General features: G+C 38.5%; 1 protein-coding gene across 8 annotated transcripts in view; it reads left to right on the top strand.

The window, feature by feature from the left end:
- Positions 1-12977, top strand: part of BBX (BBX high mobility group box domain containing) — a 285638-nt gene that overhangs the window by 72976 nt on the left and 199685 nt on the right. The window contains exon 1 of one of the 8 annotated variants that reach the window (XM_036242410.1): positions 5731-5749. The exons of the other annotated variants lie outside the window; for them this stretch is intronic. The gene's annotated coding sequence lies outside the window, so the exon portion shown is untranslated. Of the gene's footprint in view, positions 1-5730; positions 5750-12977 lie in introns of those variants that run through there. 8 annotated transcript variants of the gene reach the window in all.

Raw genomic sequence — 12977 nt, 5'->3', positions numbered from 1 at the left:
GCAGAGCATTTGGGAGCACATAGGATGCAGCCTAACTGCCTGGAGGAAATGGGCAAACTGCGGTTTCCGCCAATCTCTTTAAGTGAAGAAAACAGACTTCAGATTTAGACAGTAGCCGCAGGAAAATAATGTGGATTAAAAGCCCAAAACATAGTTATATAGTGGAACTCAGAAATAACATTGAATGAGCATATGATTTAAGATTTGCCAAAGGAATGGAATTTTTACAGGTCAGTAGATGAGAAGGAAATTTTACTGTGCTTTGATGCTTTGAGTCAAATGCTTTTTATTGTGTCTGTATCAGGTCATCAATGAAAATTGATTAAAATGATCACACAGCCCCCACCCAGGGTCAGATAATTATTATGTAGACAGGGAGTAGACCCCAAATTATATCACAGGCCAGGTTTGGGGCATTTTTCTTTAGATAAAGTTTTATAAATATGTTTGTTCCCCCTACCCCACCTGTCTAGTAGCTGATATTTTTTCATGTTCCCAGTATCAGGCCACTGTTTAGTTTCTCCATTCTGCTGTACATTATTCTCTTCCCGGGAACAGCTTCCTTCTTGACTTCTTCCCTGAAGCCCTTCCTCCTGCCAGTCTCACTTAGTCAAAGTCTCAGCTCTTTATATCTCATCACTGGGGTGCATCATAGACTTTAGGTCCTCTAGGCTAACTATAGAGAAGGTTGATGATGGAGATGGAGATGATGATGATGGTGATGCGGAGAATAAAGGCAGTGCTATTGTAATCATTCCCAAAAAGTTAGTCTACTGTAGTTCAGAGTGTGAGCCCTGGAGTCAGGCTGCTTAGGCTCAGTGCCAGCTCTTTCACTTCTTAGCTCTGTGACCTCGGCAGATTGTGTTACCTGTCTTACACAAAGTCCTTCCTCATCCATAAAACAGGAATGATAATAAGGTATCTATGATGCCATAGGATTATTGGGAGAATTATATTAATTAAGACATGTCACATAATAAGAGTTCAAAAGTATTAGTTACCATTTAGTAGACTCATGGCTGTAACTGGCATAGTGCTAAGAATATTATCTCTTAAGTCCCCATAACAACCTTGTGGGGCTGTTACTACCTTTTACAGGTGACGAAGTTGAGGCTTAGAAAATTTAAATAACTTGCTCAGGGTCACATGGTCTGGATTCAAACTCAGATCTGAGTGATTCCAGAATGTCTGCTCTTTGGACTAAAACATGATGCCCTCTGGGAATCACAGAACAACAGGAATGCTGCCACAGCTCACTGCAGTTATACCAGCTATTTCCGTGGGCCAACCACGTGCACTGGGGACTTGGCCGGACCATCCGTCTGCACGATTGAGTTCTAGTTCTAGCTTTCATTGTCTGCTTTTTGATCTTGAGTAAGTCACTTACATACTTTGATGCTCAGATTCATAATCAGTAACCTAGAAATCATAGTAGAGTTGCTTAAAGTGTCAAGCGAGACTATAATACTACTAACTGAACTCGGGACTCTCTGGTCCGCAGGCCGACGCTCCAACCGCTGAGCCAAACTGGCCAGGGCTAACTACATAATAATTCATGGAAGAGAAGAAAGTACCTAGAAATGTGGACATTTTTAATAGAACAGGTAATATCAATTAACTTTTTAAAACCCTTATCTGCCCTTTGAGGTTATTTGAATTTTATATGTTACTTTGGAAAGTGAGAGGTTTATTTTGTGTTTCTTGGAATGTAAGGTAAGGGCACTAGAAGTAACTAGATTGGCTTGGCAACTGAAGTTTTGGACTACCTAACACCATAAGTAAAAACACCTTGTGAGTAGATAATAAAAGTAACATGTACCTGCGTTGGTTGTTGTGTCAGGGATGGATTTGATACTAAAGAAAATCATATCTGAAAAATATGTTAGGCCTCCCCTTTCTGTGAATCTTTTGTTACAGCAGATAGAGGTTTATTGGCTTTTTTTGGTACGTGCCCCTAGCGGGAACCAAACCCGGGACTCTCTGGTCCGCAGGCCGACACTCCAACCGCTGAGCTGAACCGGCCAGGGCCAGATTGAGGTTTTGATAGAAAATAGTATAGAGTTATATCTTTCTATACAGTACTCAGCCATCCATATAGCACTATCAGTGATCCAGAACCCATATGACCTCTGGAGATAAATAGAAGACACTTATCTCTTGAGTCATTTTTATGAGAATTAAACAGATCTAGTTAGCTTTATGGCTGATTTCCATACCTATAGCAGTTAGAATGGAGAGGAGAGCTTCATGCAGGCAATCAGTGGTAAGAAGTGATAGGAGGAGCTTGACCGAAAGGGGATAAAAAAAAACCCCAAAAAACATAACTTTTTTTCGTATGGAATGTGTAAGTGAAAGCATGTTCACTTCTGTGAATTCATCTCAGTTTTGTGAGATAGTTTAACTTCTTTTTATAGGGAAGAAAGTTGGAGCTCAGGGAGTTTCATTACCTGCTCAGGGGCTGGCAGCTTCTGATTGGCAGGTCAGGAATTGAACCCACATCCCCCGTCGCTGACAAAAATGCATAGAGCTAAAAGGGGAGGAACATCATAGGTCTTGGAAGCATTATATGAATGTTCAGCAAGATTGGTGTTAGTAATAATTGTCTGGGAAACACCAATAAAAGATTAAATTATGTTGGTGTGGTATAAGAAGATGTGAAGGAGTTCCCATTTTAAGAAGATTTCATGTATAAGTTTAAGATTAGGAGACAAAACTATTATAATGCTCAAAGAATATAATCAGATACAACTGGAAAGCTCAGTTGCTCTAAGTGGTTCATTTTTTGAGGTTCTAGATTGCTGTTCTTTTCTAAAACTCTGTAGTGACACTTGAAGGGTGCTTTGGAATAAAAGGACAGTGAGCCATTGAAGTGGTCTTTAAACATCTGTGCTGCAGTGAAAGACTTTTGGAACCTGTGGATTCCCTCATTGACATTTAAAATTTTTGTCATAAGTTGAAATCACTCGTGTGCTATAATGATGGTTGATTGTAAATACTGACATTTCTTAAAAAACTTGCCGTACCCTTTTGACATATTTGAGCCAAATAGCATAGCTGTATGATACCTACCACTATCCATTTACAAAGTATTCTTTAACAGTCAGAAGTTTCAGTGTTAATTTTTCTCCTTGAAGTCTTTATTACACCTTCCCCGCTAAATTGTATCCTTATGTATTATTATGTTTATAAATCTATTTTTGATCACTCTATCATACCCTGGTGATAAAATTTAATTTACTATGACAAGGCTCTCAGTGATTTTTTTTTTTTTTATCCTCACCCAAAGGTATTTTTCCATTTATCTTTAGATAGTGGGAGGGATGGGAGGGGCGGGGAAGAAACATCAATGTGAGAGGGACACATGGACTGGTTGCCTCCTGCATGACCCAGACCAGGACCAGAGACCGAACTGCAACTGAGGTACATGTCCGTGACTGGAATCAAACCCACAACTCTTTGGTCAGCAGGCCGATGCTCTAACTGGTGAGCCAAACAATCCAATGCTCTCAGTGATTTTTTTAAGTTATTACAGTGATTGTTAGTATACAGTTGATCACAATAACATGTGAATTATAAATTTTGATAAATACTATTAGAAAAATACAATTTTATTGGAAATTCATCTCTTAATGTATTTTTGGTGCTTTTCTTCTAATTAGTTCACATATCAGTAAGTGAATATTATTCATTACAGAATGTTCAGCGTATTTTTTATTCTTTTTAATATATACACTGTTGAATTTTTGGTTACATCAATAAGTTGAAGAGGATGAATGTTAATAAACAGTGTCAATTCTTTCACATTCTGGTTTATATTCAAAATCACAGTGATCTGTCTTTTCAAATAATTTTAATGATTTATCAGCTGACAACCAAATTAGGTTCTCCTCTACTTTCATTACAAGCAAAGAATTGGCAGACACCTAAGTTGCAAAAGAAGTGATTAGGGCCATGCACTTTTTCACCATCAGTATTTCTCCTGTGTCCTACCCAGAGGTTCTTTCCTTCCCTAAGCAGTGCCTCAGAGTGAGATTTGTGATGGGTGAGCTGTGTGCCTTGATGTTATAAAGTAGAAGGGGAATTGGAAAATGGAAAATGGGAAAGGTAAACCTGCTCTGTAGGGGCATTCTCAGGTAGATTGGTTTCAGGGAAAGGTGTTTAGAAAAGTTGATTTTGGAAATTGATTTATGGTCTCTTTACTTGTGTACTTTTCATATCCTTTGGAAAGTCCCATGTACTTCTAGAAATTTGCCTACCTTAATTCGAAGACTGTTGTGCTAGTAACCAGTATATTACTGGCTTTTAGTTTAAAAAAACTTTCTTTCTGTCCCTGATTCATACACACCTGTGTGTGTGTGTGTGTGTGTGTGTGTGTGCATGCGTGTCCTTTTTAAACTTAGAACACTGCTGACCAAGGTAAATAGTTGTCTAGGGTAATGTCAGGTTTTAATTTCTTCCAAGCATCTGTTTATGAATTATCTATTCCCGAGCATGAATCTTCACTATCCTAATTCTCTCTAAATTCTCCAGATCAGGGTTAACACTTAGAGCCTGTGTGACTTTTCCCCCTATACATCTTTTGATAGTCCTACTCACATGTATCAGTATTTTGGCCACACATATCTTAAATAGCTCAATATAAGGAATTACTTGCCATTTTGAGTAAACAACAAACAATTGGCCACAGTTAGATTACCATTTTTGCTCCTCGCTTACTCATTTTGGGTATCAGTTCATAAAAATGGAAAACAGTACAAGAGATCTCAAATTTAACTTATATTAACTCTTTCCTTTTACAGAAAATGAAACCAGAGAGATTAAGCCAGTTGTCCAAGGTCACAGAGTTGGTATTAGAATAGTGGAACCGGGGTCTCCTAACTCCCATTATTACACCCTTTGCAACATCACACCTTCTGCTGCTGTTTGCTAAATTGCATTCCTCACTTCAATCCTATTTAATATTATTTCTCCTGGTGATTGACGGAGCTTTTGTTGACTCAGCATTATTTTTCAAACAGAGAAGCATTTGCTTTTTCATTGAAGACTTTTCTCAAAACAAAAATACTTCTTATCCCCCAGCAAATACTTTCTGTGGCACAGTAGGACACAGCAAAGCTGGCCTGGGGCCCTGCGGGCCCCTAGGCAGTGGAACTGGGGGAGGGGGATGTTAACAGGTCAGAGTAGAGGTGGATTGGCAGAGCAGGGGCTGGTGGGAGGTGGGAAGCTTACATCATTTCCCTGCAACTGGGCTCTGGCGAGGCTGTAAGGCCTCATTTTCCCCTGTGTAATAGTCTACCAGATTGACAGAGATTTGTAAAAGAAAGAAAAAGGAACGGCAGGACGGATGCTCACCCTCTTCGTAAATCTGTGCTATAAGATGAAACTGTCAATAAGTAACTAGAAGCAGCCAGGACTCTGTGCTTCGCTTCCCCCCCAGCTCAGTTCCTTTCTGCTCCGCCCCATCCCTGCTCTCTGCTGCTCAGATCAGCTTCCTGCTTCTCTTGAAAGCTGTTCTCCTATAAAGCTGGTCTGCTTTCACTGAAAGCATTATATTCATAAGTCTGAGTCAGGTTTTGTGGAAGTATTGTTGGTTTGGTTTTCTTTGGGGGATGTAGGGGGAGGGAAGAATTTAAAAAAGAGAAAGGGGCAGGCTGATGAAAAAGCAAAATCATCATGAATTTTGTTGTCACATCTTGCCGGTGTTAAACCAGCTCTGTAGACTGCTGCACTGAAAACATTTCTGTGAGAGGTATGTGCTTGAAAATGGAAAGGTGACTGTTGGCTTTGGAGCAAACTGTCCGCCCAGCAGCTGTTCAGATGGCTGTAAGGTCGGAATTCTTTCTAGTGTTTTGATATGGCAAGGGCAGTCGTTACTTGAAACATGGTACAGTTAACCAGCTATTGGTGAAATGTTAAATGTGTGCTTAGTCCCCATGTCAGGACTCCTGAAATGCTCGTTCAGGCTGAATGTTTAGTCAAATCCACGGTGTTATTCCAGGCTCTCTTGGTGGTGGTTGTCTGTAAACAAGATGATGATCTTTAATACCTCTCTCATTATTTATGAACCGCATGACAAAGATTAATGAGAGAGACTTCAGTAGACTAGAAGAAGCTTCAGATTCATTAGGAGTTTTTGCGTTGACAGATGGCAAAAGTAAAAGGAAATGGTTGATGATTTACTGTAACCTAAAGTGAAAGTTTTAAAGTTTAGAGGGTGTGTTATGGCTAAGTGGAAAAATCTGGAGGGGCCACTAAAATTTAGAATTGTAACCCCACCCACCAGAGTGATGCCTGACCTATATTATAGCCAGAAGACTTTTGAACGCAAATGGATGTATCTTTTCAAAGGAAATTAGGGAATATGTATAAATGTTTTTATTCAGTAAAAAGAATAGGATTAAGAATAGGAATATAACCAACACCAAAGGAGATATGGAGAACTGTATATTGGTTACGAAATACTCAGGCTGTTCTATTATAAAAAGTTTTAGAGAATATTTAAAGTAGGAAAATATAACATTATTTTATCATGTATGTTAGATAAGCTAGTGTGGCAGAGACCATTCAAACGACAAAGTAGTTTCTGCCCGATTATAACTGTTATTTTATCATATGAGAAACTTGAGAATTCTTGAATGTTGGTGTTTTAAATTTATTTCACAAAACTTTGGAATTAAATTGTTCAAGTTATCAACATATAAATGTGCTAGTACTGTTGCCCTTTTCCACAGAGATAGTTGTGTTTAAATTGTTGAAAGCTCTTATTCATGAATAGAATAAGCTAGTGATTATAAGTCAACCTAAATTTTTCCCTTTAAGAGACTGTACCATTTAAACTTCATTTCTTCTCAGATATGTGCAAAGAGAGCTAATCTTTATGATCATAGAGATTAACGTTAATAAGTTAAAATTGGAAAAGATTCTAGAACAAAAGGTCTGGGAAGTAAACCTGCAGGTTTCTGAGAAGGAATCCCCGTTATGCCACAGGAACAGGTGCCCATCCTGATTGTATTAACTTGGTCATTCTCAAGTGCACATTAGAAACCCCTGGAGAACTTTTGGCACCTTCCATTGCCCAGGCCCTGCCTCAGAGATTCTAATTAATTGGTCGGGGCTGGGGCCTGGGCATTGACAGACTTAAAACTATTCCCAGGTGTTTCTAGCCAGAGTTGACAGTAGTTGCATATCCTGAACATCCCCAGTGATGAAGCAGCCCATTCTCTTTTGGGTACTGTTTGGATCAACACCAAATCTTCTTTGTTATGTGTCCTCTTAGGTTTGAACTTTGACACTTGAAGTTCATGAACTACTTAATATCTCTCCATCAAGACTTAGCTTTTCCAGGCTAAATAGTCCTAGTTGCTTCAGTCTTCAGGACTTGCTTTCTAGGTTTTTTCCCATTCTGGCCTCTCCCTGTCATGGAATTACTCTTCTTTGTCAGTATCACTCTTAACTAGGATGCCTTGGTGACTTAACCCATCATTCTAGATGTGTAGTGCCCAGAACAGGATGCAGAGAATACAGTAAAGCTTTAACTCCCTGTTCTGAATGCTACACTTCTGTTATTGGTGGCAAAGGTTATGATAGCTTTTTTGGCAGTCATGTAACACTGTAGACTCCTGGTGAGTTTGAACTCAGCTCAAGCTCTTAATTGTTTTTCACATGAACTGTGCTAATGCCAGGCCTCTCCTACTCCATGCTTGTATATTTCTTCTTTTTTTTTTTTTTCTGTAGTTCCAGGTTTTCATTTATGCTTGTGAAATATAAGAGGAAAATCCAATGAATCAGTTATTCCACACAAGGAGAGGGATGTATCCAAACTGAATGCCAAAAGTTTATTATATGCATATAGCAGCAATTTTAATGAGTGATCTAGACCATTCATTTGAATCCACAGTTCATTTTCCAGTGTTCCTTCTGATTTATCACTCAGCACTTGCTGTTCAAAGTTAAGAACTCATTTGACTATACAGCTTGTGTTGATGTTTGTATTCAATATGTAAGGGAGGAAAAATAATGTCCCTTCTACCTTTCTAAGTTCTTCTGGCTGGTCTAATAATACAGTTGACATGAGACAGATTAACTGGAGAAAAAGAGCAAGTTTATTACAAATATACATAAGGGGGCTCCAAAAAAATATCTCACTGAAGGACAAATTGGGCAGTTGAGGCCATTTTGGTCAAAGACCTTCAGGAATGGGGATGCAGATGTATCAGGCTAACCCCCCTGAACCTGTCTCCAAGGCCCCTTTTCTCTGACTTTCCATTGAGCTGAAACTTCTGCCCTAGGTCCTCCATTCCATGTTTCACTGTCCCCAGCTTTAATAAACTTACTCTCAAAATAAAAAAATAAAAAAAGAATGGGACATAAAACAGACAGAACTCTAACAGACTTATAAAGTGATAAGCTCCCTTTCTTTAAGCAGGTTATTCTATCTAATTTTATTTAGGCAAGAAAGAGGGGCGGGCATGTAAAAGACTATTTTGAGTCTTTTGTTTCTCAGAAATAACTAACTTGAAATAATATCCCCAAAAGGCATATTTTGGGGTGACACACTCTGCTCCCCCTCAAATAACTTTGTCAGATGCCTTTCCAAAATCAAAATACATCCTGTCCATAGTATTCTCCTGAACAATTTGTGTAATGCCTTTCTTTTAAAAGGCAGTGTGTCGCCCAGCCTGTGTGGCTCAGTGGTTGAGCATCAACCCATGCACCGGTTCGATTCCCGGTCAGGGCACATGTCCAGGTTGTGGGCCAGATCACCAGTGGGGACCATGCAGGAAACAGCCAATTGATGTTCTCTCTCATCCATGTTTCTATCTCTCTCTCCCTTCCTTGCTCTCTAAAAATCAATAAAGAAAAAAAAGTAATAAATAAATAAAAGGCAATGTGTTGAGTTTATCATGGCATTCTTGTTTAGTGATTTGTTTTTCATTTAGTGTTCTGCCCAGAGCAATAAAAGAGGAGAAAATGACTAGCTAGAATGACTAAATAACTGCATTCTCAGGAGTTTGAGCATCCTATCTTCCCCTGGAAAATTATTTCCACCCTCCACTCTCTACTCCCCCCCCAACACAATTAATGATAATATCACCTTGCATATAATGAATTATACAATGGGAAAGTTTTATATATTAAGGGAGAGGGATATATGGCCAATTTTCTAATTTTGCAGATGGAGAAACGGAGGCCCAGGCAGGAAAGGCTTGCTGTATCCATAGTGCTTGACAATGCTTATAAGCATGCTTAGTACATAAGACATACTTAGTAAATAACTGGATATTGCACAGCTTTCTTCAGTATTGTTTTCTTCTCCACACTGGAATTGGATTTTACCTTTCTTTTCTACCAGCTTTGCCTTTGGCCACTCATTTCCTTAAAAGTGTTGAAATGGAACAGATTTTTCAAGAATACCTATTACTTTAGAAAAGCTCCAATGATATAGGAAAAGCTCAGATAACCAGGTTTATTTTTCCAGCTTTTGACTTATAGGAAAATAAGTTCCTTTCCTCCCCTTTAAAAAATTGATTTAAAACAATTTAGTTTTAAAAAAGAAGAAGAAGAAGAAGAGCATCCAAAGAATGAATAGCTTAGGGCCTGTCTGGATTCATCTAGCCCCATGTGCACATCTTCATTAGGGTCCAATGAAAACTGATGCTCACAACAAGGCTGACCATAATGTATGATAAAACCTGCAGTCACCAGTGATTTAATTATATTCTCTATAGTGTACTTACTAAAATAACAAAGTATACCATAATACATTTGGAAAGGTTTTCAGTAGCAGTGGTTGAAACAAAAAGGCTTTATAAGTAAATTTAGTCAATCATACTAGGCTTCTTTTCTAGCCTTTGGTCAATATAGGTTTGATTGCATGTCCTCCTCTACAGTTTGGAAACACCTGCTTTTATTAACCTGTGGCTTGCAGAGAGTATCAGCTGTAATACTCTGTAAAGCAGCACTTTTAAAGCATCCCCTGCTTCTTTTGCCCCAGTTGTCCCAAGCGTCTATTTTCTATTTTGTAAGCATATTTAAATTACTTGAATTAATAGTGGTTGTATTTTTACATGGCTATTTCTTGTATAATAGCCTGAAATCCAATCTTGTAACCCCCTCATTATTTATATGCTTCAAAATGATGCTTTTAACCAGATGTTTTTAACAGAAAATGAGGATTAAATGTTCATAGAACTATGAACCATGTATACATTAGCCATATAAAAGAATGCAGTTTAGAAACTGCAATATGACACATTGGTTAAGGTATAATTTCTAGTGGAATTAGTTAATTCTTGAGTAGTACTCAGTACAAAGTATCCATATTTAATTTGAAATCAAGATGGGATATCAGAAAAAAAATGAGTTGGGAAATACACATTCTTTGCAAATACTTCTTGTAGAAAATTAAAATGTAAAGACCTCAAAGCCTAACCTCTCTAAATTACTATTCAGAGAGTGCTTATAGGAATATCTTCTAAAGTTCCAACCAAATTACTTTTTACATGGCACAGCACAGCAGTCATTTTTTTATGTGTTTTTTTCTTTATTATTGTTTTTATTATTTAAGAAACTGAGTGGAGCTCATCAAACTCTAGAAAGAATACCGGATAACCAAACTTTTGGGTCAGTTTTTGGTATTATAAAGCATGTGTTTTTTTACACAGTAAATTTAACCTCTAAAAAAGTTTGAATATGTATGAAGTTGCCCTTAAGGCCTATAAAATGACAAAGAATTGCAAGAAAATAGTGTACTGGCTACTAAGTATTCACAATAAATAACAGCCTGTCTTAGTTGTTCAGGCTGCTTTAACAAAATGCACGGACTGGATGGCTTATAAACATTTATTTCTCATAGTTCTGGAGGCTGGAAGTCCAAGGTCAGTGTGCCAGCCTGGCCAGGTGAGGGCTCTCCTCTGGGTCACAGACTTTTTTTTTCTAAGACTTTTCATTGGTTTTTAGAGAGAGAGAGAGAGAGAGGAAGAAGAGGGAGAGAGAGACTGAAACACTGATTGACTACTTCCTGCATGACCCCTACCTAGGGATTGAGCCCGAAACCCAGGCCTATGTCCTGACCAGGAATCCAATGGGCAACCTTTTGCTGCATGGGAGGACACCAACCAACTGAGCCACACTGGCCAGGGCAGGGTCACAGACTTGTTACCTAATATGACCAAAAGATTAAGGGAATTCTCATCTATAAAAGCACTAATCTCTATGCTGTACACCTGAAACTAATACAAAATAATATTGAATGTAAATTGTAATTGAAAAAAAAGGGGCTCTTGAATGGCAGCCCTAAAAACAATAAAAATGAAAGTACTAATTCCATTCATGAGGGCTTCACCTTCATGTCATAAGCACCTCTCAATGCTCTACCTGATATCATCACAATGGACATTAATAGTTCAACACATGAATTTTGGGGGGAAACATTTAGGCCATAGTATTCTGCCCTTGAGGCAGAATTTATGTCCTCCTGGTATACAAAATAAATTTATTCCATCCCAGTTGCCGCAAAAGTCTTAACTAGTTCTACATTAACTCAGAAATCTAAAGTATCAACTAAATGTTATCTACATGAGATATGGGTGAGACTAAAGGTATGAGTTATCTCGAGACAAATTTTTCTCCACCTGTGAACCTGTGAAATTAAACAGGTTATGTGCTTCCAAAGTATGATGGCGGGACAGGCATAGAATTAAAAATTCACATTCAAAAAGGGGAGAAATAGGAAAGAAAGGGGTGCGATAGACCCCCAAGCAAGTCAAAACCCAATAGGGCAAATGAAATCAGATCTTAAGTCTAGAGAATAATCTTGAACTCGATGCTCTGCTCACCAGACCCACTGAAGCCGGGGTCAACTTCTGGATATACTCAAGGCAACCCTGCTCCCATCGCTTCACTGGGTATAGCCCAAGCAACTTTCCAGGCTGAATGGAATGCCTGTGGCTCTTTTGGTTTGGGGTTTCTTAGTGGTTTCAACCTTCTTCCTAAAACTCTGTGGGGTATTACTGTAGTGGGGGTCTTTATGATGGCCTTGCCCTTGCCATGTCCTCCGCTTTCCTTCTGCCCCTGTAGCTCCAGGCTGCTCCATCCTTTGAAATCTAGATGGAAGTAGCCACTCCCTCACTGCCTGCCATGGTTTGGGGTGGGAAGGTCTTCTGGCTTTTTGAAACACAAGCAATGACCTAGTCCCTTTTGATAGTGAGGAGGAAGCCCTGACAATCACTGAGTTGCCTCTGGACTTCTTCCCTTGTCTTGAAGAATAATACACGTTCCAGTAGAATACTTCTATGGTTCTGTTTTATGTGTTTGAGAAGTCTGACAACTAATCTTCATTCTTTCTTGTCTCTGAAACTTCAGTACAATTTGGCTGTTTTCCTGTTGGGGTGGCTGAATAAATTCTGGATTCACTAATCTCTTATTTAAAGGTCTCTTGGTCAGATCCTTAGTGTTCTCTTCCAAGACTCTTACAATATAGAAAAGTTGAGAATTTTCTATTTTTTATTAAATTTCTGCTTTCCTTTTGATTAAAAATACTACCTTTAAATAATTTTTTTCTTGCATTTTTTATAAGCATTCAAGAGAAGCCAAGCTGCACCTTCAACACTTTGCTTAGAAAAAAGGTTCAGCCAAAAATCCAATTTCATCACTCACACTTTATCACTCACACGTTCTGTTTTCCATAAAATACTACGACATGAACAATTCAGCCATGTTCTTTGCTACTTTATAAAAAGATGGCCTTTCCTTCAGTTTCCGATAACATGTTCCTCTTTTCCAAGATCTCATCAGAATGGCCTTTACTGTTCATGTTTCCATGAACAGTCTGTTCACAACTCCATTCTTAGGTTTTCTCTAGGAAGATTGAGGCTTTCCCTGCCACTCTTCTCTTCTGAGCCTTCACCAGAATGAATTACTTTTAATGGTCTGTTTACAGTAATGTACACTTTTTTTTACTGTTCATCCCCAAACTC

This window comes from Molossus molossus, unplaced genomic scaffold (genome assembly GCF_014108415.1).
Source record: "Molossus molossus isolate mMolMol1 unplaced genomic scaffold, mMolMol1.p scaffold_m16_p_5, whole genome shotgun sequence".
NCBI lineage: Eukaryota > Metazoa > Chordata > Mammalia > Chiroptera > Molossidae > Molossus > Molossus molossus.
Note: the sequence above shows the minus strand (reverse complement) of the source record. Positions and strands in the feature narration are given on the sequence as shown.